This window comes from Natrix helvetica (genome assembly GCF_964273705.1).
Source record: "Natrix helvetica genome assembly, chromosome: 4".
Classification (NCBI taxonomy): domain Eukaryota; kingdom Metazoa; phylum Chordata; class Lepidosauria; order Squamata; family Natricidae; genus Natrix; species Natrix helvetica.
In genome coordinates, this window is record NC_138550.1 from 1,620,488 (window position 1) to 1,644,321 (window position 23,834).

The 23,834-nt window shown below is 44.7% G+C and overlaps 1 protein-coding gene across 3 annotated transcripts in view; it reads left to right on the plus strand.

The window, feature by feature from the left end:
- Window positions 1-23,834, plus strand: part of PDE2A (phosphodiesterase 2A) — a 218,054-nt gene that overhangs the window by 125,787 nt on the left and 68,433 nt on the right. The gene's annotated exons all lie outside the window — the stretch shown is intronic.

Consider the following 23,834-nt stretch of genomic DNA (forward strand, 5'->3'; position numbering starts at 1 on the left):
GAATAGAATAGAATAGAATTAAGAATAGAATTAAGAATAGAATTAAGAATAGAATTAAGAATGGATTGGCATGAAATGGAATAGAATTTGGACTGGAATGGAATGGAATAGAATTAAGAAGGAGTGGAGTGGAGTGGAGTGGAGTGGAATGAAATGGAATGGAATAGAATGGAATGGAATGGATTAGAATAGAATTTGGAATGGAATGAAATAGAATAGAATAGAATAGAATAGAATTAAGAATAGAATTAAGAATAGAATTAAGAATAGAATTAAGAATAGAATTAAGAATGGATTGGCATGAAATGGAATAGAATTTGGACTGGAATGGAATGGAATAGAATTAAGAAGGAGTGGAGTGGAGTGGAGTGGAATGAAATGGAATGGAATAGAATGGAATGGAATGGATTAGAATAGAATTTGGAATGGAATGAAATAGAATAGAATAGAATAGAATTAAGAATGGATTGGCATGAAATGGAATAGAATTTGGACTGGAATGGAATGGAATAGAATTAAGAATGGAATGGAATGGATTGGAATGGAATGGAATAGAATAGAATAGAATAGAATAGAATAGAATAGAATAGAATAGAATGAATGGAATGGATTAGAATAGAATTTGGAATGGAATGAAATAGAATAGACTAGACTAGAATAGAATTGAATAGAATTTAGAATGGAATGGAATGGAATAGGATCTAGAAGGGAAGGGAAGAGAAAAGTACGAATAGAGTAGAGTAGAGTAGAATTCGGCTTACCAAAGTCTCAGCAGCAAAAATATCGGACTCCCTCGCGGTCATAAAACGAGGACTACCCGTATTTTTGCACTCAGCACGTCTTAATACCTGCCTTTGCCGTGTTCTAGGTGAGGCACGTCCTTTTCCCCCAGCTTTGCAAAGGGGCTTTTAAAGTCACGGCAGGCGGGAGGGAAGGAGGGAGGGCTCTGGCCCACTGACTCCTTCGCTTGGGGGCTAATGGCAGCTTTCGGTGGGTGATCGGGAAAGTGGGTAATTGCTCCCTGGGAGAGGAGGGCCGCCCCATTTCTCCACCAGCTAACAAAAGGCTCCTGTCGGGAATAATAGCAACAAATTAAAAAGAGAGCCGGAGTCAATTTGTTTGTCACTTTTACAGGAAGGGAAAAAAGGGGTTTTAAAAAATGTGTGTGTGTGTTTTTAAATCGCTCATCAGCTTCAGGTCCAGAAATGAGTGTCTGTGTGTGTGTGTGTGTGTGTTTTAATTTCCAAGGAGGTGGGTGGAAGGCACTTGCTGCACTGGGAAACCAGAATAATGGAAGCACATATACGTGGTGGGGGTCAATCGGAAGATTTTGAGGGGGGGTGGAAATCAGTACCGATGATTCATTGACCTGTTCAGCCCACCCCACGGAGTATTTCATACATTGCGTCTCGTCTTTAGCTGTGTGGTGAGCCACTGTTAATTGCAGCCCCAAAAGACACCAGGCGGAACCAAAGGCAAATTGGAAACAAAGAGCCACGTGAGGGGGGGGAAAAAAGGGAAGCCACCAGGAGAGTTTCGACTTCTTGCCCTCCGCAAGATTATTTTTTTCCTTCCCTTTTTCCGCTAGAAACAAAAAAATAATCTTTGGCTGATGAAGCGGTGGAGTTTTGCCTTTTGCCTCCTTGCCTTGAAAATTCCTGGGGAAAAGTTTCAACCTGGGTAACTTTGAGATGGGGGGAACTTCAACTCCCAGGATCCCCCATCCAGCATGCTAGCTGGGGAATTCTGGGAGTTGAAGTCCCCCCATTTTTCAGTTGCCGAAGTTCAGAATTACTGCCTCATTTTACCACCTTTCTGGCCACTGTTGTTAAGTGAATCCCTGCAGTTCTTTAGTCTAACGCAGTTCTCCAGTGAATTCTCCCTCGACTTTGCTTGTCCGAAGGTCGCAAACGGGGATCACATGACCGTCATAAATACGAGCCAAGAGTCTTGAGTTTTGAGCATGTGGCCCTGGAGAAGCGGCAGGGATGGTAAGTGGGGGAAATGGCATCAATCCCTTTTTTAGGGTTTAGGGTCCCCATCACCCCCCTCCTTCCTTCCTTCCATTTTTCCTTCTTTCCCCTTCCTCCCTCCCTCCCTTCTTTTCTCTGTCCCCATCACCCCCCCTCCTTCCTTCTTCCTTCCTTCCTTCCTTCCTTCCTTCCTTCCTTCCTTCCTTCCTTCCATTTTTCCTTCTTTCCCCTTCCCTTCCTCCCTCCCATTTTTTCCTTTTTTCCCCTTTCCCTCCCTCCCTTCTTTTCATCCCCTCCCTCCTTCGTTCCATTTTTCCTTCTTTCCTCTTCCCTTCCTTCCTCCCTCCCTCCCTTCTTTTCTCTGTCCCCATCATCTCCTCCCTCGCACCCTCCTTCCTTCCTTCCATTTTTCCTTCTTTCCTCTTCCCTTCCTTCCTCCCTCCCTCCCTTCTTTTCTCTGTCCCCATCATCATCTCCTCCCTCCCTCCCTCCTTCCTCCCTTCCATTTTCCTTCTTTCCCTTTCCTCCCTCTTTTTCTCTGTTCCCATCATCCCATCCCGACCCTCCCTCCCTCCCTCCCTCCCTCCCTCCCTTCCTTCCCCTGCCACAATCATAGGCAGACTCTCAGCAGCTCAGAATGACAAAGAACATCAGAATATCAAAACAGGTAAAAGTAGGAGAAGAAAGGAGAACTTGAAAACAGCTCGACTAAAGAGGCTGCCTTCCCTCCAGCCCTCCCTCCCTCCCTCCCTTCCTCCCCAGCCCCCTCCCCACTACCCCCACCCCACCCCACCTCCGGGGAGAGCAGCCAAGAAGTAGCTACCTCTGCCGTGGGCTGCTTGGTGCAGTTGGAGAGTCTTAATTGACGTACTGTATTGTCTTAAGTGGGGGCTTTGAATGCCTTGCATTTTCATTTTGTTCAGAGCCAAAGTTCCTTTTGTGTCGATGTGCAGCTCCAGAAGTTTGCTGCATAAATAACGGCAAAGATTTTCAGCCGTTGCTATGATTCAAAAGCGCGTCCCCTCTATAGAAAATCATGTTCCGAGCCCTTGACATTTTATTTTCCTTCCCACACGCCTTCGGAGCCAGCCTTCCTCTGCCAGTTCAGCTTGTCTACCTCTGACATTTTGTTCTTGTTGCCCCCCCACCCCCCACCCCCGATTGTGTGATGAAAACCACAACTCACAGCCCCCCTGTGGATACCTGAACGCTAGGTGTGCCCAGTTTAGTGGAGGAAACATTTTGCAAAACGGAACGGGCTCGGGGAGGGAGCAAGCGGGCTTGGAAAATCGATCTGGCTGGAAGCCAAGTTTGGGGAGTCTGTTGGCTGGAAAAGGGGGTGTTGCATGCGCCCCCAGCTTCATCTTATGGTCCCCCACTCAAATAACTTCAGACAGAACATGGAGGTACAGCCGGTGCTTCAGAATTCATGTCTTCTGACCCAGCTCCCCAAAACGACAAACCTTTTGAAGTTAAACCAATGATTCCTTTAATTAGGGGCACCAGCAGCCCTGGCAAAATGTTTCTTTCTCACCGCAGGCTAACAAGTCCGTCCGTCCAGAAGATGAATAGTTGTCTGCCATATCTATTCATCTCCGCCCCCTGCCTTTGATCCCCAGAGTTAGGGTGGGCTTCGTTAGCAGCGGTGGCTCTTTTTTCCCCCAAGGACCAGCCCATAGATTTCCACTGCTCTCCTCTCCTCTGCCTTCTGTGCATTTGCGGGTCAGGCACTGGACCCAGCTGTTCCTCCTCTTCCTCCTCAGCCCCCTCCAGACCTGGGGGCTGTTGACTCTCCCTCTGAAGGCTGACGGACATCCCACCCTCCGCCCTCTCTCTCTGCCAGCTCCACTCCCTCTTCCCCAGAGATTTGTGGACTCTGTGGAAGTCTGAGCACGACTAGCTCGGGAATTCTGGGAGTTGAAGTCCGCAGGCCATAAAGGGGCCATCGTTCCCCAGCCCTGATTAAAGGAACAAAGCAAAATTTGCTGGTTATAATACAGGAAGTCCTCGACTTACAACTATTCATTTAGTGACCGTTCAAAGTTACAATGGCACTGGAAAAAGTGACTTAGGATCCTTTTTCACGCTAATGACTATTTGCAGCATCCCCTTGGCCACACGATTCGGACGCTTGGAAACTGACTCGTATTTATGACGGTTGCAAGGTCCTGGGGGTGACATCGTCTCCTTTGGGACCTTCTGACAAGCAGCATCAACAGAGAAACCAGATTCACTTAACAACGGTGTTGATTAATTGAACAACTGCAGGGATTCGCTTAACAAACAGGGCAAGAAAGTTCTAAAATGGGTTGTAAAACTCAACGTCTCCCTTCGCAACTCCCAAGGGGAAGGGACAACAGGCATGCCATGATGTCATCTCCCTGATGACATCATGATGAATGCTGGTGACATCAGTCTGGCTTATCGCCCGTGTCTGAGCCACCAAGTCAGCTGAGAATTTTGGATTTCCTCCAAGGTGATGCTTCACCTCTGGGGGCATTCAGTCTCTCTCTCTCTCTCTCTCTCTCTCTCTCTCTCTCTCTCTCTCTCTCTCTCTCTCTCTCTCTCTCTCTCCTCTCCCTCTCCCCCTCCCCCTCCCCCTCCCCCTCCCCCTCCCCCCCTCTCTCTCTCTCCCTCCCTCCCTCCCTCTCCCTCCCTCCCTCCCTCCCTCTCTCTCTCTCCCTCCCTCCCTCCCTCTCCCTCCCTCCCTCTCTCTCTCTCTCTCTCTCTCTCCATATATACACACACACACACATACACACACACAGTATGTGTGTGTGTGTATGTATGTATATATATATGATTCAATGTGTTTCCTTTTATTTATTTCTATTTATAACCCACCAATATTATTTTCGCAAATAGCATTGAAGGCATTGAACCTATCAAATCCTCTTCCTGCCTCCTATTTTCTCCACAACAACAACCCTGTGAGGTGCATTGGGTTGAGAGAGGGCGGAGGGGGGAGAAAGAGACTGGCCCAAAGTCACCCAGCTGGCTTTCATGCCTAAACTGGGACTAGAACTCACCGTCTCCTAGTGATTGCCCAACGTCACCCAACTGGCTTTCACGTCTAAGGCAGGACTAGAACTCACCGTCTCCTGGTGATTGGCCCAAAGTCTCCCAGCTGGCTTTTGTGCCTAAGGCAGAACTAGAACTCACCGTCTCCTAGTGATTGCCCAACGTCACCCAACTGGCTTTCACGTCTAAGGCAGGACTAGAACTCACCGTCTCCTGGTGATTGGCCCAAAGTCTCCCAGCTGGCTTTTGTGCCTAAGGCAGAACTAGAACTCACCGTCTCCTAGTGATTGCCCAACGTCACCCAACTGGCTTTCACGTCTAAGGCAGGACTAGAACTCACCGTCTCCTGGTGATTGGCCCAAAGTCTCCCAGCTGGCTTTTGTGCCTAAGGCAGAACTAGAACTCACCGTCTCCTGCTTTCCAGCTGGGTGCCTTAAGCAGTACACCAGATATCTCCTTTCTGCTCAGTCACATCCTATGCATTTAACCAAGGTGGTTTCCGCCCCTTTAAAATGGGGCAGGGCACAATTTCCTGGGGCTTGAGGGCCAGACCAGGTTTTGAGTGGCATGTCAAAGGTGACCACACCCTACAAGCAGATGGGTCGAACGGGTGGGATTTTAAGAAGTGAATTCTGTAAGAATTAGCGGACCTCTTTGGCTTTTAAAACCTATTAATTTCCCCAAGGCAGAGGTGGGGGGATGAAAGGCATAGGTTTGTCCCCAGGAGATTAAAACAAGAAAGCCATGCCAGATGCGGTTTGCGTCCTGCTTTAAAACCCTGGTATTGTGCCATAAAATAAAATAAAAAACCAGGATCATTAGTGAAGATTTAAAAAAAGCAGACCTTTAAAGCCCAATGCATTACCTGTGTGATAAAGGAGAGGACTCTGATCAAACATTAACTTCACTTAAGAGAGATGTTTATTCTCCAACAGTGGAGGCTTGTAAAAAGGACAGCCACTTGTCTGAAAGGGTGTTAGGGTCTCCTGCTTGAGTAGGGGGTTGGACTAGAAGACCTCCAGGGTCCTTTGCAGCCCCTGCTATTCGGTTATTCAGAGGACAGTCTAGATGGGCTCCTGAATCTTTTCTCTGCCTTCTAGCCTTCTCTCCCCATCGATCCGGGAGCTGTTCGTGCAGCTGTGGTGCTGAAGCTGCAGCCGATGCCACCACTGAAGCGTTCCTATTTGGCCAATGGCTTCAGAATCAGAATAGAGCTGGAAGGGACCTTGGAGGTTGTCTAGTCCAGCCCCCTGCTCAACTAGAAGATCCTATACCAGTGATGGCGAACCTTTTGGGCACTGAGTGCCCAAACCGGAAAGCACATGTATACATGTGCATATGCGCACCAGAGTGCCGTAAACACCAAGAACAGCTGGCCAATGTGCACATGCCTGTTTTTTGGCTGTTTTTGGCCATTTGGGGGGGGCACTTTTCAGGCAGTTTTTTGCTGCTCTGGTGCCCACAAAGACCAGCCCGTATGTATGTGCAAGAAACTGGAAGGCTGTTTTGGGGGCGTTTTCAAGTCTCCGAAAAACAGCCCAGAAAATGCCCCCCAAATGCCCTGAAAATGGCCCCCAAAACAGCCTGAAAGCACCCTGTTTTGGGGGGCAGTTTTGCCCATTTCAGGCTGTTTCCCGATACTCTGGTGCCCGCAAAGACCAGCTGGCTGGCACGTATATGTGTGCTGGAAACCAGAAGAGCAACTGGATGAAGAGAGGGTTCTATGTGCCGCTTCTGGCAGACATGCCACAGGTTCTCCATCACGGTCCTATACCATTTCAGATGGTAAATGGCTGTCTAGTTTCTTCTTAATAACCTCCTGCAATGAAGGACCACCAACTTCTTTTGGCAAGCTGTTCCACTAGTTAATTGTCCTCACTATTAAGAAGTTTCTCCTTAATTCCAGGTTTCTTCTCTCCTTGGTTAGTTTCCACCCATTGCTTCTGCCTACAACCGTTCTTTGTATGTTTTAGTCTCCAGGCCTTTAATTGTCTTCGTTGCTCTTCTCTGCATTTTGTCCAAAGTCTCAATATCTTTTTTGTAATGCGGTGACCAAAGCTGGATGCAGGAGTCCAGGCGTGGCCTTTCTAAGAGTTTGTAAAGTGGTGGTAACACTTTGTGTGATTTTGATTCTCTGCCTCTGTTTATACAAGGACCGTATTAGCTTTTTTGGCTGCTTCTCCACACAGCTGGTTCACGTTTAAGGGATCATCCATTTGGGGAGCTGGGTCAGAAGACATGAATCGGCTGGAAGTGAAGGGATTTTCACCCCTCTTAAAGAGAAAACTCGTGAATTTTCCCTGCAAGACAGCTCCTATTCATAGCGCATCCACGAACCTCAACTAGCAGTCAGAAGACATGCTGAGAATCCTTTAATTTTACAACATAGAGGCAGATTTAACTGTCATTTCAAATGGGGAAAATGGGACGATCCTAGACCAAGCCGTCCAAAAACACCAGGGAATTTCTAGAAGCCTGGCCCTCTTGACAAACTAGCCGTCGACAGACACAAAGAGATGGACAACGTGTACAGATTATGCAAAAGAAGCCACCAACCAGCCCAAATGGGAGCCCCAGCACCTCCCCACCAGCAACCAGCACCCAGATCAGCAAAGATTAACCCCAAGGTTAACATCAGACCAGCAGTCAAGTAAACTGCCAAAGAAGCCAACAGCAAACAGCTCAACCAAAGGACCTCTAAGACCATCCTCCCCCAACACAGACAGGCAAGGCACCAGGAGATAGGAGAGAAGAGAATTCCTGACTGGCCACTTGTGATGGACACACAAGGAATTTGTCTCTGGGGCATAAGCTCTGTGTACATACAAGCAATAAGTGATCAATCGTGATCAGAGTCGTAAAAATACATTGATCATACTAGCACTGATGAGGTTCCCTAGTTGGGTCATGAAATGCCTGCAAGAAGAGAAGCAAGATCAGAGAGCACCAAGGACCCCACGGTCCTCCTCCCCCTCCTCCTCCTCTTCCTCCCCCTTCTCCTCCTCCTCCTCTTCCTCTCCACAAACCCCATCTCCTTCTAGCACTGATGATGTTCCCTAGTTTGGGTCATGAAATGTCTGCAAGAAAACAAGCATGCTCAGAGAGCACCATGGACCCCACAGTAATCCTCCTCTTCTTCTTCTTCTTCTTCTTCTTCTTCCTCCTCCTCCTCCTCCTCCTCCTCTTCCTCCTCCTCCTCCTCCTCCTCCTCCTCCTCCTCCTCCTCCTCCTCCTCCTCCTCCTCCTCCCAAACACCCCTCCCTTCTAGCACTGATGATGTTATCTAGTCAGGTAATGAAATGTCTGCAAGAAAGCCACTAAGGTCAGAGAGCACTAAGGACCCTGCAGTCCTTGCCCTCCTCCCTGCAAACTCCCCTCCCTTCTAGCACTGATGATGTTCCCTAGTTTGGGTCATGAAATGCCTGCAAGAAAACCTGAGCTACAAACAGAGTCTATTGGTTCCTATCCATTCCCCTCTCTCTGTACGTGAGCTCCTCCTGATGGCAGCTTTTGGAGCAAAGAAGGTTTTGCACTCTGCAAGCCTGATCATAAATGCATTACGCAGTGGTGTAAGCTGTACCAGGAGTACGCCGGGAGGTTGTGCAAAGGCCCCCCTGTGGGTGACTTTGCACGGCTGCCACCGGCTTTTCCACCAGGAGCTGCGAGTCCAGGAGGATCCACAATACGTCAGTCAAGGAACTGCTAAACAAGCTAACAGTAAAAAGCCCAAGAAAACAATCCCCATGGCCACTCCCACCCCAACACCGATAGGGCAAGCACTCGAATATAAATGGAGAGCAAACCACACACCCCAATCACACTGATGATGTTTCCTAGTTGGGTCATGAAATATCTGCAAGTTCAGAGGGTACCTAAGGACTCCACAGCCCTCTTTTTTCTCCCTCTCCTCCTATTCCTTCCCTCCTTCTCTTTCTCATTCCTTCCTCTTTCCTTCCTCCTCCTTATCCTCTTTCTCTCTGCAAGCCCCACTCTCTTCTAGCACCGATGATGTTCCCTAGTTGGGTCATGAAATGTCTGCAAGAGAACCACCAAGCTCAGAGAGCACCAAGGAGCCCAGAATTTTCCTCCTCCTCCTCCTCCCCATAAACCCCACTCCTTTCTAGCACCGATGATGTTCCCTAGTTGGGTCATGAAATGACCATGGGCGCTTAGTTCTGAGGATCAGAGAGATTCAGAGGTCATTCTTTGCTGATGGGTGTCCTGGTTGTGGGAAGGAATGAAAATGAAATATAGGACATGAGAATAACGCCCACGCACAACATGAGGCATCACTTGGGCCAGGGTGAATCAGGATGTCTTCCGCCAACTTGACTCACACAGACCTTTTGATCTCTTGCTAGATTTTATTTTATGGCTCCATCATTCATGCAACCCCCTTCAAGTCGCAGCCATGGCTTACATCTGCCCGATGTTGACAGAAGCTTGGCTCGGTTTCTCCTTCTCCTTCTCAAAGTCCCTGGAAGGAGAAGGTCAGGGTGGGAGTTTTTAGGAAGAGCAAACTTAAGGAGAGCCTTGTTTCAGAGGCAATTTCCTGTGAGCTACGCCTTATGATTGCTGGCCTCAAAAGTTACATTTAGGGGGCCCTTGGTGTTCTCGGAGCTGGGTGGTTTCCTTGCAGATGCTTCGTTCAGTTTTATTCATTTGCTTACTGTGTCAAGCACATATATAAGATAACAGATAAAACATGATTTTGGATACGTGAAATGGAGACGAATACAAGGGGACATTAGGACAGGGACGGAAGGCACACTGGTGTGCTTATGCCTGCCCCCTTCCAGACCTCTTAGGAATGGGGTGAGGTCGACAGTAGACAGTCTAAGGTTAAAGTTTTGGGGGTTTGAGGATGTAACTACGGAGTCGGGTAGAACATTCCAGGCGTTGGCCGCTCTGTTGCAGAAGTCGTATTTTCTGCAATTGAGTTTGGAGCGGTTTACCTTGAGTTTGTATCTATTGTGTGCTCGTGTGTTGTTGTGGTTGAAGCTGAAGCAGTCACTGACAGGTAGGACATTGTAGCAGATAATTTTATGTACTACGCTTAGGTCAGACCGAAGGCGGTGTAATTCTAAGTTGTCCAAGCCCAAAATTTCAAGTCTGGTGGCATAAGATACTTTATTGTGGGTAGAGGAACGGAGGACTCTTCTCGTGAAATATCTCTGGGCTCGTTCGATGGTATGTGTTAGGTAAGCTCCCCGTTAGGAGGGCGAGTGTGCAGAGAAGTGTAATGAGAGTGGTGTTGGAGAACACACAAACCAGCATACAGAGACACTGCAGTTTAAATAGGTTTTTACTTTCGTGGAAAATAGAGGTATTTAGAGTTCAATTCAAACAGTCCAAGTCATACACGGTTCAGTCAGTCAGTTAGCAATCGAACACAGTCCAGTATCAAATAATCAGTTCAGCACACAAAGCAGCTAACAGTAGCAAAAACACAGTAACTCACGATACGTCTATACCGATCAGCATCTAACAAACAGAGAGCTAACAGTCATTCTGGCTCCCTCTTATGGCTGCTTGAGGTAACAGCAACCAATCACATTACAGCAGTACTTAAAGCTACAGTACCACCATAATGGTTTATATATTGCTGACCCAACTGTTAGCTTACATTCCTAACAGTATTAATGTCCAATATGCAGTGCGGATTCCAGACAGACGAGCTGTATTCAAGAATTGGTCTAGCAAATGTTTTGTATGCCCTAGTTTGCAGTTCAATATTACCGGAGAAGAAGCTACACAAGATTAGTTTAACAACTCTTAATGCTTTTTTGGCAATGTTGTTACAGTGGGCTCTGGCCCGTAGATCTTTAGAAATGAGAACTCCAAGGTCCTTGACAGCCTGGGGGTCGTCTACAAGATTATGCCTGTCTAGCTTGTATTTTATGCTGTGATTTTTTTTTTTTTTTTTGCCAATGTGTAAGACCGAGCATTTGTTGGTTGAGATTCGAAGTTGCCAATTGTTTGACCAATCATAGTCAAGGCCGTTTTGAAGGGTAGCAACATTGTAGGTGGCCTTGAATAGTTTTACATCATCAGCGAAGAGAACGCGGTTGCTTTTAGTTTATAAAAATGGTATAAAAGTTATTTATTAAATCATATCACGACCCAACTGGGTGACATCCTCAGTGCTAGAAGGGGAGGGGGTTGTGGAATGGGGAGGAGGAAGAGGGGGGAAGGAAAAGGACTGTGGGGTCCCTGACACTCCCTGAGCTGGGTGGTTTTCTTGCAGACATTTCATGACCCAACTAGGTAACATCATCAGTGCTAGAAGGGGGGAGGAGGAGGAGGAGGAGGAGGAGGAGGAGGAGAGGTCCTCGATGCTCTTTGCTGGATTCCATTTCTTGCAGATGTCCTAAGTCATTGCACCCCATTTATCTGTAGCTGCCCCTAAAGGAAAACTATTTTTTGCTTTTAGGAATAATTTTTTTTTTCCTCCCAGCTACCTGACTCTAATTTTTATTTATTCTTACGCGACCCCGTCTCATGTTACAACCCCAGATTATTCTTCTAACCCGTTGTATCTTCGAGCAGTCACTAAACGAATGGCTGTAGGTCGAGAATTACCTCCCTCAACCCAGATGAGGCAAAATATTTTAGCCTATCCTTCAAGATGGCCCAAACGAAGGGAGCTGGACTCGCAAGCAGATGTGGAGAAGGAAAAAAGGGATTGGTGTCTGAATTTTCTTCCTGGACCGTTTGATAAAGCAAGGGCTAGAAGGACGCCAGACAGCCGGGAAGAAATATCTTTGCAACTTGCAAATTAATCCGGTGACTAATGTGTCATCTTCGCTTCCGGCATCATCTCCGTGTCTGGAGAGGTGCAAACCTTAGCAGACCTTTCCGTTCAGAGGCTGATGAAAGAATTGATATTTGGGACAATGGCATCCATCACGTTAGGCTGGTCCTTAACGACCTCCGTCTCTTATCTCGGCTTCGCTTCTTCACCCTTGACAAAAGGCAGGATGGATGGCTAAAGATTTGGCCAGAGATGACCCAAAGGTAGCCTGTTCCTTCTTTTCAAAGCTTTGCTGTCCTTGGGGAGATTAAAATGGAGAAGGTGTAAGGTGGATGTCTGTCTCAGAAAGCATCTTGCCAAACTAAAACCTTTAAATTAAGGGGGTCCAAGACTGGCGGATGTCAATTCCTAGAATTCCCCAGCCAGCGTAGCGTCAGAAGGTCGCAAAAGGGTCACATGATTCGCTTTTGCGACCTTCTGACAAGCAAAGTTAAGGGGGATGCCCGATTCGCTTAACAACCGTGTTACTAATTTAACAACTGCAGTAATTCACTTAACAGCTGTGGCAAGGAAGGTTGTAAAATGGGGCAAAACTCACTTAACAACCATCTCACATAGCGACAGAAATTTAGGGGTCAATTGTGGCCGTAAGTCAAGGACTCCCTATACAGTATTGGAGATGGGACAGGAATCCCTGCGGAAGGGGTGGAAGAGTCAAAAGGCTACTCACAATTAGACAATTTATTTTGTTGTTCCATTCGTTACAATTGCATAGGAGAAGGAGTCAAAAGAGGAAGCAGTTTAGACTCGCTATGTAGCCACAAAGGGACTTTAACTCCCAGGGAGGAAAGAAGGGTGACATGACCCAGAATGTAGGCTGGATCCTAGCCACCTTTGGGATTTTTCTGAGCTCCTTCTGGATTATTCTTTTACACATTATTTTTTTCCCTCTCCATGAGATTTCACTCTAATTATATATGCTTTTCCAGGGGAGATGTTAAAATAAGATGGAGAAAATGTCCTGTATCCTTGCAATCCTTTTATACAAATTAGGGTTAGGGCTAGGGCTAGGGCTAGGGCTAGGGCTAGGGTTAGGATTAGATTAGATTAGATTAGATTAGATTAGATTAGATTAGATTAGATTAGATTAGATTAGATTAGATTAGATTAGATTAGATTAGATGATTAGATTAGATTAGATTAGATGATTAGATTAGATTAGATTAGATTAGATTAGATTAGATTAGATTAGATTAGATTAGATTAGATTAGATTAGATTAGATTAGATTAGATTAGATTAGATTAGATTAGATTAGATTAGATTAGATTAGATTAGATTAGATTAGATTAGATTAGATTAGATTAGATTAGATTAGATTAGATTAGATTAGATTAGATTAGATTAGATTAGATTAGATTAGATTAGATTAGATTAGATTAGATTAGATTAGATTAGATTAGATTAGATTAGATTAGATTAGATTAGATTAGATTAGATTAGATTAGATTAGATTAGATTAGATTAGATTAGATTAGATTAGATTAGATTAGATCAGATCAGATTAGATTAGAGGAGCACCAGTGCCAGATCTTTCCCGCCTCTGGCGCATGGATGGCAGGGGAATTCTGGGAGTTGAAGGCGCTAAGAAAAGCAACGGTTTACACCTGGGCAGGAAAAATCCAAAGGTACAAGTACAGATTAGATTAGATCAGATCAGATCAGATCAGATCAGATTCCTTACTTTAACTGTGAAAGAATCTTGGCTGGATATGAGGATTTGTTTATTTTTAATTTTCTAGCGTGTTTCATCTCTTGATTTTTCCAGTTGCCCAATTCTTTCAGTTCAATCAACTTCAGTCAAATTCAATCAGATCAATTCACTTCCCTGGTAGGGGAAAAAATCTGTTGCCAAAGGTGTAGATTAATTCAAATAATTCCTTTACTGTCTCTGCAATTTCTTATCTCCACTTAACAGATGCTCAGTGTCTTCTTGTCCCAAATGGATCTAAGAAAGTTCCTGCTTCATATTTATTTTAAGCATCTTTAATCTTATTCCTAGCGGGCTTCGGGGTTGTTGTTTTTCATCTTTTACTGCCTACTGGATGGGTAATCTTCATTCTTTCATTCCCCATTTCTCATGGTTACTTCGTCCTACTTGATTAATTGGCTGGCCTCTTCCTTGAATCGGCGTATCTGAAGACAGGCTCAAGATCCAGAAGGATTTCCACAGAGTTGAACAAACAAAGTGAAATACAATCATGAGAAAAGTGAAGTTCTATTACCTAGGAAAGAAAAATCAAATCCACAGTGCAGCCAGTCCTCGCCTTACAGCCACAATTTGAGCCCAACATTTCTGTGGTTCAGCGAGAGATGTTCCTTAAGTGAGTTTCATCCCAGTTTACGACTTTTCCTGCCACGGTTGTTAAAGCGAATCCCTGCCGTTGATAAATTAGTAACACGGTTGTTAAGTGGATCTGTCTTCCCTGTCGAATTTGCTCATCAGAAGGTCGCAAAAATGGATCACGTGACCCTGAGACACAGCAACGGTCATAAGTATGAAGCAGTTGCCGAGCATCTGAATTTTGATCATGCTGCAAAGATTGTAACTGAAAAATGGTTATAAGTCACATTTTTCAGTGCCGTTGTTAACTTTGAAAGGTCACTAAATGAGCTGCTGTAAATTGAGGACTATCTGTAGGGAATAGGTGACACCTGGCTCAACAGTTGCAAGAGAGAACTTGGAGCCCTAGTGGACAAACTGCCAAAAAAGCCAACACAATCCTAGGCTGCATTAACAGAGGGATAGAATCAAGATCACGTAAAGTGTTAGTACCGTTTTATAATGCCTTAGTAAGACCACACTTGGAGGAATACTACATCCGGTTCTGGTTACAGGTGGCTTGCCTTGCCAGTGGGAGTGGGAGTCTGGGGTTGTTATTTTTTCTTCCTTGATTAGAATATTGTTTTCTGCTTGATTATTTGTCTGGGGTTAATCCCTGCTTATCTGGGTGTTGGCTGCTGGAGAGAATATGTTCTGACCTTTTGATTTCCTCCTTAGCTCTTTTATTATTGTCTCCTTTGAATGCTGTGTAAATGTGATTTATTTCTGTGTTCCTATTGATGGTTGATTTAGCGGAGTACCAGGCGTCCAGGAATTCCCTAGGATTATTTAGATTTGGCTTGGTCTAGGATGCTCACGGCTTCCAGTTGAAACACTGGTTGAATCTAGGCATGTGTGTTGAGAGATGAAGGAGTCTCTTCAACTGAACTACATATATTCTCTTATGTCGGTGCCCCCTTGATGGAATTTTTAAACAGTATTTTGGACCTACTAAAGTGGTGGATTCCTGCCCAGGCAGAAGGTTGGCCTGGAAGTTCTCCAAGCTCCTTTCCATTCTGAATTTCCATCTGTAAAACTCTTCTCCCCAAAAATGCAAATGCCCTGGATTTTATTAGTAGTTTTATGCTTCATTATAAAAACCTCTAAAATGCCAAATGGACTCTGGCCATAAATCTTAACAACAGGTTTCTTTTTAACAAGCCCTTCATCCAGGAGAAGGGAAAACCAGAAGTGAATGGTTGTCCCTACCACAGGTGAGCAGAGAGTCTATTATAAGAGGAGAAACTGCCCAAGATCTGACTTGGCTTTGTCTCTTCTGACCTAAGGACTGTTTTAGGTCTGGTGTGAAGAAGGAAACTCGTGCTCAAGTGGTGTCCCTTATGATTTGTGACGAATGTATCTTGTCTTTTTATGTACACTGAGAGCATCTGCACCAAAGGCAAATTCCTTGTGTGTCCAATCCCACTTGGCTGATAAAGAATTCTATTCTATTCTATTCCTTCTCCTATTCTATTTTCTGTTCTATTCTATTTTTCTATAATTCTATTCTATTCTTCTATAATTCTGTTCTATTCTATTCTGGATTGTATAAACAGAGGCATAGAATCAAAACCACGTGAAGTGTTAGTATCACTTTATAAAACCTTAGTAAAACCACATCTGGAATCCTGCATCCAGTTTTGGTCACCACACTATAAAAAAGATGTTGAGACTCTAGAAAAAGAGTCTCCAGGACGATGAGGGGACTGGAGGCTCAAACATATGATGGACGGTTGCAGGAACTGGGCCTGGCTGGTCTAGGGAAGAGAAGGACCAGGGGAGACAGGAGAGCATCTTCCAGTATTTGAGGGGCTGCCCCAAAGAAGAGGGGGTCAAGCTATTCTCCAAAGCCCCTGAAGGCAGGACAAGAAACAATGGATGGAAACTGAGCAAGGAGAGATTCAACCTGGAAATAAGGAGGAATTTCCTGACAGGGAGAACCATCAACCCATGGAACAGAAGTTGCCTTCGGAAGCTGTGGGTGCTCTGTTCACTTGAGAACTTTAAGAAGAGACCACTTATTTGAAAGAGTATGAGATCTCCTGCTTGAGCAGAGGGTTGGACTAGAAGACCTCCAAGGTACCTTCCAGTTCTATTATTCTATATACGTATTTGCTATGAAACTGACCCCTCCTCTCTCTCTCTTCTTTCCTCTCTTCTCTCTCTTCTCCTCCTCTCTCTCTTTCTCTCTCCCTCCCTGCATCTTGAAGCCTGTCCAGCTTTGGTGATTTTTCATTCACTTATCAGAGCCAAATTTATCTCCCCCCCATCTGTGAAGGCAGCCGAGCAGAATAAGAATGAATGAGCAAGGGTGCCAAAGGCAGAAAAAACCCTGCCAGGGATGGTATTTTTCATCTATCAGGATGAAAGCAACACACACACAAAACCAAGACATTCTCAAATTCTTTGGGGAGAAAACAAACCTCCAGAAGGAGTGGGGAGGGAGGGAAGCCAATAACCCTTTGCTCGGCTAGTCAGATCTCGTGATTTCAAGGAACCGAGTTCCAATTCAGATCAAGGGATTAAAGAGTTACCTGCTTCAGGTGAATCTAGGGTCAGCTGGCACAGGTGTGGGGGGAGGGAAGGACACCTGCTCGAAAGCAAAGAAATGGCCACTGGTATATTTTGTTATAAACAGCGTACATCCTCTAATTCAATTGAGCATTTCTTTCGGATTTTCTACCATGAACAATAGAATATCATTTCTTTATTTCTTAATTAATTACAGAACAATAACAATCTTACTACTATTCTCTTCAGTCTACCAATGTACACAAATGGAGAAAATAAGAAATGAAAAGTTGGTGTAACTTTGAAGGGGCAATGGAAGATATTGTTTATGTATTAAGAAAAAAATAACCATAAAGATGAAAAATAATGGAAGGGAATAATTGGGCTGAAAGCGAAAACGAAACTATGATGTAAAAAGGACTAATGTAAACCAGAGGATGTAAAAGAAAAGACCTATAATATGTATAATTTGTATTTAAAAAAAATAAAAAACCTTGGAGTAAAAAGGAAGAAAGCTAAGAAAGGCCAGCTCAGTTGGAGAACGAGAGAGAGCGAAGTTGGTCTCCCTCTTCAGCTGGGGGGGGGGGGCAGGGGGGCTAAAAAGTCAAGATGGCGGGATGGAAACTTCACCTTTTTTTCAGGTGTGTTTCTTTCATGACACATCGTGACTTTTATACATTACTTTGTGGACCTTTTCTCACAACAACCTTGTCAGGTAGGTTGAGCTACGTGAGAGAGACCAGGTGGACTTCATGCCTAAGGCAGGACTAGAACTCACTATCACCTAGTGATTGGCCCAAAGTCACCCAGCCAGCATTTATGCAGAAGGGAGGACTAGAACTCACCATCTCCTGGTGATTGGGCCAAAGGTGTTGTGGCCCACCAACGGCCAGCGGAGCTGGTTGCAGACTCGGACAGTGAGGAGGTTGGGGAGGAACCTGGGCCACTCTTGGGAGTCTGGGGAAGGCTCTGATGAAGGCTCTGTGTCGGAGGCAGAGAAGGGGCCACAGCCGTATGCCAGTTACCAGCTGCCTTCGGAGTCAGACATCAATGAGGCAGAGGAACAACTGGAGCCTGTTCCCAGTGTACGCATGCGCAGAGTTGCCAGATGAAGGGAACAGCTAAAGAACAGGGCTAGACTTGGGAGTAAGGCCACAGGGGGACAGTGAATGGCCCCTCCCAGAGGGAATAAAAGAGGAGCGACGGGGAGTGGAGTTTGCAGGAGGCCATGAGTTCCCTTCATTGGTTCGTGACTCTCTGAGACTCCTGGCCAAGTTCTGCAGAGATCGGCCTGGCAGCTCTCCAAGCCAGAGAAGGTCTGTGACCGTAAATCCTCCCTTGAAAGACTTTGCTGGATGTGAAGGAGCAGAATTCACAGCAAATTTAAAAGGTTTTTTTTGTCGGGACCAGGAGTTTGTTTGGGATCAGGCTCTCGGGAAACCTCGGTCAGAACAAAAGGCACCCAGCCAACTTTCATGTCTAAGGCAGGACTAGAACTCACCATCTCCTAATGACTGGCCCAAAGTCTTTCTTATCTAAGTTGGGAATTAGAAATTGCTTGTTCCCAGCCTGTTGCCTTTAACCACTAGACTAGATTGCCTCTGAGATTGCTGCTGGGGGCTCTCTGCCGTTCCTACTTAGGGCTGAAGGCCAATCAAACCTTGGCTTGTGAAGACCCAACAACAAGTGCATTCAAGGCAGTTTCCTTTGGGATATTTGTCCAGCTTCCGAGGCTGCCCTTCTGCTGTGGCATCTCTTGGTGGTCTCCTATCCCAGAACCAAACCAGGATATTTCTTTTCTTGGACGGTTTTGTCACGATGTTAAAAAGTTTGCTAGGCCTGAACTGCCTGAATTGACACTCAAGAGTTAAACTAAGAAAGCTTTATTGCGCAGGTCATAAAACAAAAAAAGGTTCTTATCTGAAAGTGATTTATTGCGCACGCGTTACACATTCCAAATTCCTCTCTTCTTTGTTCGGCAGCCAACTTTGGCAAACGTAGCTTTCATTATCAAAATGTAACCAATTAGTTATTTTCTGTTTCATTTACTTTTATTATTTTATTATTAAAGTTTGTTTATTAATTAGAATACTTTAAAGACTTATTTTTCTCAATATCTCAAGAGATATGCGGAAGGGAATCAGCCACGGTCCATCGATCTCCAACAGGGTGTTTTTTTCCCTGACAACTTGGTAGCAGAGGATGGTTTTTGATGATACAAGCTGAGATGGCTACAATTTATGGCTGTATTTTCCCTTCATGCTATCTAAAGATAACTGACTAAGCCTAATTAGCAATGTCGAAGAGAAAGAAAAGAAAAAAACACGGACATGGAAAGCACTTGAAAGAATCCATTCCCTCAGACACAGAGGAGCAAGATTCTTCAGGTGCCGAGCCAGAAATGGGGGAAGGAGTTACAGAAGGCAAGATCTACGGACTGAGGTCAGTAAATCTTCCTCATTATCAAGATACAATTAATGAACGGCAAAAGTCTAAACGGCAACTGCCGGCAGAGGAAAAATCCTCCCACGCAGAAAGCAAAGTTTATGAAATCTCCCCAGATGAGCAAGAAATGCAAAGCTATCTTGATCAAATAGAACGTTTAGAAAGATATGTTAGGGAGGCGAGAGTGTGTTTTGAGGAGATAAGGCGAAGTAGAAGAAGCTCCCCCACTCCCAAAATGTCTGAGGACGCCATCTTGTCTTCTTCAAAACAACAGCCTAAGACACACCCCACAGAGTTCATTGGTCAATTAGAACAAAGAGACATATACACGTCACCGAGGTCACGTGGTCCCTTTGAGCCCATTGAACTTCCGCATATGTATAGAGGGCTGCAGCCAAGAAGTGAAGCTGCACTGCCATCTGCTGGCGGAGAAAAATCATTACAACAAAAGATGATGAGGTTTAAAGAATTAGCTATGAGTTTTACAGAAGCCCAAACTTTGCCATCAGAGGTTAAGTCTTCAACACCCCCTGGCGGCGTTGAATCCTCCCTAGATGAAAAAAGGCAAAGCCAAAGGCGAATTCGAGGAAGCCAATTTGATGTTGCCACGCAAAGGCCAATGATGCAACCCCAGCATCCCCTGGTTCAACAACCAGCTTTGCAACCAGAGCAACAAATTGTTCCTCAGCAGGTATTCACAGTCACCCCCTTGACTGGTGAGTCCAAATTAAAGGAGTCAGGAGAGAATTATAAAGCCTGGGTCAGTGAAATTGCGCTCTTGCTTCGAAGAGAAGGCACACATTCCATGGTTTTTGATCCTCCCCGTCAACCCTGGACACCTGCAATAAGAAACCTCGAAAACAGAGCAATCACGACTTTACTCATGTCAATGGAAATTGAGATCCAAGGTATCTTTCCACCTGATGCAACTGCCCAAGAAATATGGGCTATTTTGGAAGATTGCTACAGGCCCGTTTCAATTGAATCTTCATGTTTGCTCATGTCTGAGTTCTATGGTTCGAAGTTGAAACCTGGTGAACGAATTGGTGGACATTTGACCAAACTGAAAAGAATGAGAAGTGAATTGAGACAAAATGGCCATGTAATCGATGATATCCAAATGATTAGCATCATCATTAACTCATTGAATTATGAATGGAAAGATGCTGTTGCAAAGATTAACTACGTGCCTATTGCTCAACGTACAGTTAACCACGTTTGCAGACTTTTAGTGGAAGACGAAGCTATCAGGTTAGCTACCCCACATCTGCAACGGCCTCCAGCCTCAAAGGCTCCAGCCAGACGTCCCTTCCGAGGAAGAGGCTACACTCCAAGGATGCCAAAATGCTACACCTGCAACCGTGTGGGACATGACACCCGGGATTGTCCCCAACGAGTTCCAGCTCCCGTCACGTACCAGCCCAGAGGAACAGATTCCAGAGGCAGAGGTAGAGGCGGAAGACAAGGTCGTCGTGGTCCAAGGCGTGATTCACAAGCTCCACTTGTGACACTGGCCATAACCAACGTTCCACAACCTGATCCAAAGTTCGACAGACGTCTTTTGTGGACTTTAGATAGTGGAGCAGCTGTGCACGTTACCCACAGAAGGGAACTTTTCACAGAGATGGGCGAACCAGAGCCCGAGTATCGAGAACTGTATTCCTTCACCAACCACACTTGCAAGGTTATGGGAAAAGGAACTGTTTACATTGAAGAGCTCGATACACACATCCCTGATGTTTATTACATACCTTCAGCAACCAGTAATTTGCTTAGTCAAAGTCACTTGTCTAGAGATTTAAAGTTCCAGGTTCACCACCTCGAAAAAGCAAGTTACTTAGTTAAAGATGGAGATATTGTTGCTGAAACCATGCTGATTGGTGGTGTTTATTACTTAAAGCCAAAGCCTAAAGGGCAAGCACAGGCAAGTATGCAAACTCCAAAAAGGCACAACGCAGACCCAGAGAGAGTTGTCCCAGAGAGAGAAAGCGTTACTGTGCCAAAGGCTCCTAAAGCCAACAAACAAAGAAAACAGAAACAGATTGCTCAGAGCAAGCCTGAGGGTCCTCATGAAACTGTTAATGTTGAGAATTCACTAACTGGTAAACCTTTGCATTCCAGGTGTATTCACAAGTGGCACAGAAGATTGGGGCATGCCAGTTTCCGTGTTCTTAGAAAGATGCCGGAGTTCGCAAAAGGTTTGGATCTAAAGGGGTGTAAGGTGTTTTTGGATTGTGCGGTTTGCAAAAAGGCTAAATCCAAGGCGGCTGCAATTCCCAAACACGCTACACGCCGGTCAACACGCATTTTTGATTTGGTACACACTGACATAGTGGGTCCTTTCCCACCAACACTTGGTGGCAGAAAGTATTTTTTAACAATTGTAGATAATCATTCTAGATATGGATTTGTATATCCTATGAGAGAGAAATCTGAGACCTTTCAGATCTTTAAAGACTTTGCAGCGTTTGTTTCTACACAATACCAAGTTCGCATCGCCAGAATCCAGAGTGACCGTGGTGCAGAATTCATGTCTCAGCGTTTCCAGGACTGGATGCGTAAGAATGGAATTCTTCATCAGACATCTGCTCCATATACACCGGCTCATAACGGAGTCGTAGAAAGAAGACAAGGGGTTCTACAAACCATGATGCGTTGTCTTCTAGAAGATGCCAATCTCAATAACGCATACTGGGGTGAAGCAATCAAATATGCAAATTACATTGTCAACCGTACTTGGAGCAGTGTAATCAATCAAACTCCTTTCTACATGCTGTATGGCTACAAGCCTAATCTCAAGAACCTCCACATTTTTGGTTCATATGCTATGGTGAACACTCCCTTAAGTCAAAGAAGAAAGGGAGGTACAGTAGCAAAGAGACTGAGATTTATGGGTATTGATGATAATTCAAAATGGTACAAATTCATTGATACTAAACATGTGATTGTCATTTCACAATCTGTTAATTTTGAGGAAGACATTGACTGGTCCAGGATTCATTCCAATGATCCTGAAGTTTATTTTCCTAGAGATGGTGTTCCAGATGCCACGCAGCCTGATGATAATTCGCAGGCAGATGTTCCTTCTACCAGTTCTTCACAACCTGATGTTCCGTCTTTGCAACCCGCGGATGCTGATGCTAGCGATGAACGTGAGGACGAGGATGATGATGAAGAAGAAGAAGAAGACTGGACTGATGTTCCTAGACGCTCCAAGAGGGCCACAAAAGGAATCCCTCCACAACGTTATTCATGGCAACTGACAAAAACACCAGTACCTTTGATTTGCAACGTTACTCTTCCTCCTGAGACATTCACACAAATCAAACAGCTTCCTGATTCAGAACAAGACAAATGGTATGATGCAATGCAGGATGAAATGGACAGTTTGAAGAAACTTAATGTATTCACACCTGCAAAACCTCCAGCAAACAAGAAAGTCATTGGCACCCAATGGGTCTACAGAATCAAGAAGAAACCGAATGGTGAGTCTTTATACAAAGCCAGACTTGTAGCTCAGGGTTTCGCTCAACGTTATCCTGAGGACTACACAAACACTTACTCACCAACAGTCAGAACTGAAAGTGTAAAAATTGCTTTAACCACTGCAACTATTCTTGGTTTAGAAGTTTTCCAATTTGATGTGGACACAGCTTATCTACATGCAGACCTAGATGAAGAGATCTACGTGAGAAGCCCTCCAGGATTCCGAAAGCAAGAAGGGGATACCTGGTTCCTGAACAAAAGTCTTTATGGTCTGAAACAGTCAGGTTTAATGTGGTATTTATGTCTTACTGACAAACTAAATTCAATGGGCTTTATTAAGTCCGAAACTGATGAATGTGTGTTCACAAAAAGATCTAACAATGCATATGAGATAATTCTTGTTTATGTTGATGATATTGTTTATATTGGTCCAAATAAGAAAATGAGTGAGATTTTTGCCAAAAGTTTGCAGAGATACTTCACACTAAAATCTTTAGGACACATTAGCACTTATTTAGGTGTTCAAATTGAAAAGACACAGAAGGGGTTTAGTCTTTCACAAGAGGAGAAAATTGACCACATTCTACATCATTGCAACATGAAAGATGCTAGCACAACAAAGACACCCATGCAAACAGATTTTCACAACTTAACACATGAACCAAGTCCTGAGTTCGAGGATCAAACACTCTATCGTTCAGTCATTGGTTCACTATTATACATTAGTAGTTGGACCAGACCTGACATTGCACTTAGTGTTAATCTTTTATCACGACACGTAGGTAAGGCAACACAATTTCATTGGTCATGCATTAAGAAGTTGTTGAAATACCTGAAACACACTAAGCACATGAAGTTATTGCTAGAACCAACACACACTGATCAACCAAAGTTGATTTGTTTTTCTGACGCCGACTGGGCGAGCGACAAGAAGTCACGCAAAAGCACTTCTGGTTACATGATGTTCCTAAATGGTTGTCCTGTTTACTGGCAAGTGAGAAAACAGAGTTTTGTTTCATGTTCATCTACTGAAGCTGAATATGCTTGTGTTTCAGATGCTTGTAATTCTCTAACGTGGTTTGATGCTTTGATCACAGATATCTGGACACGTCCGATTCGACCAATCACCGTGATGGAAGATAATGTATCTGTTGTCTATATTTCTGAGTCACATTTCACAGGTTCTAGGTCCAGACACATTGACATTCGTTATCAAAACACAAAGCAATTAGTTAAGCAAGGTTTTGTTAAATTGCAATACG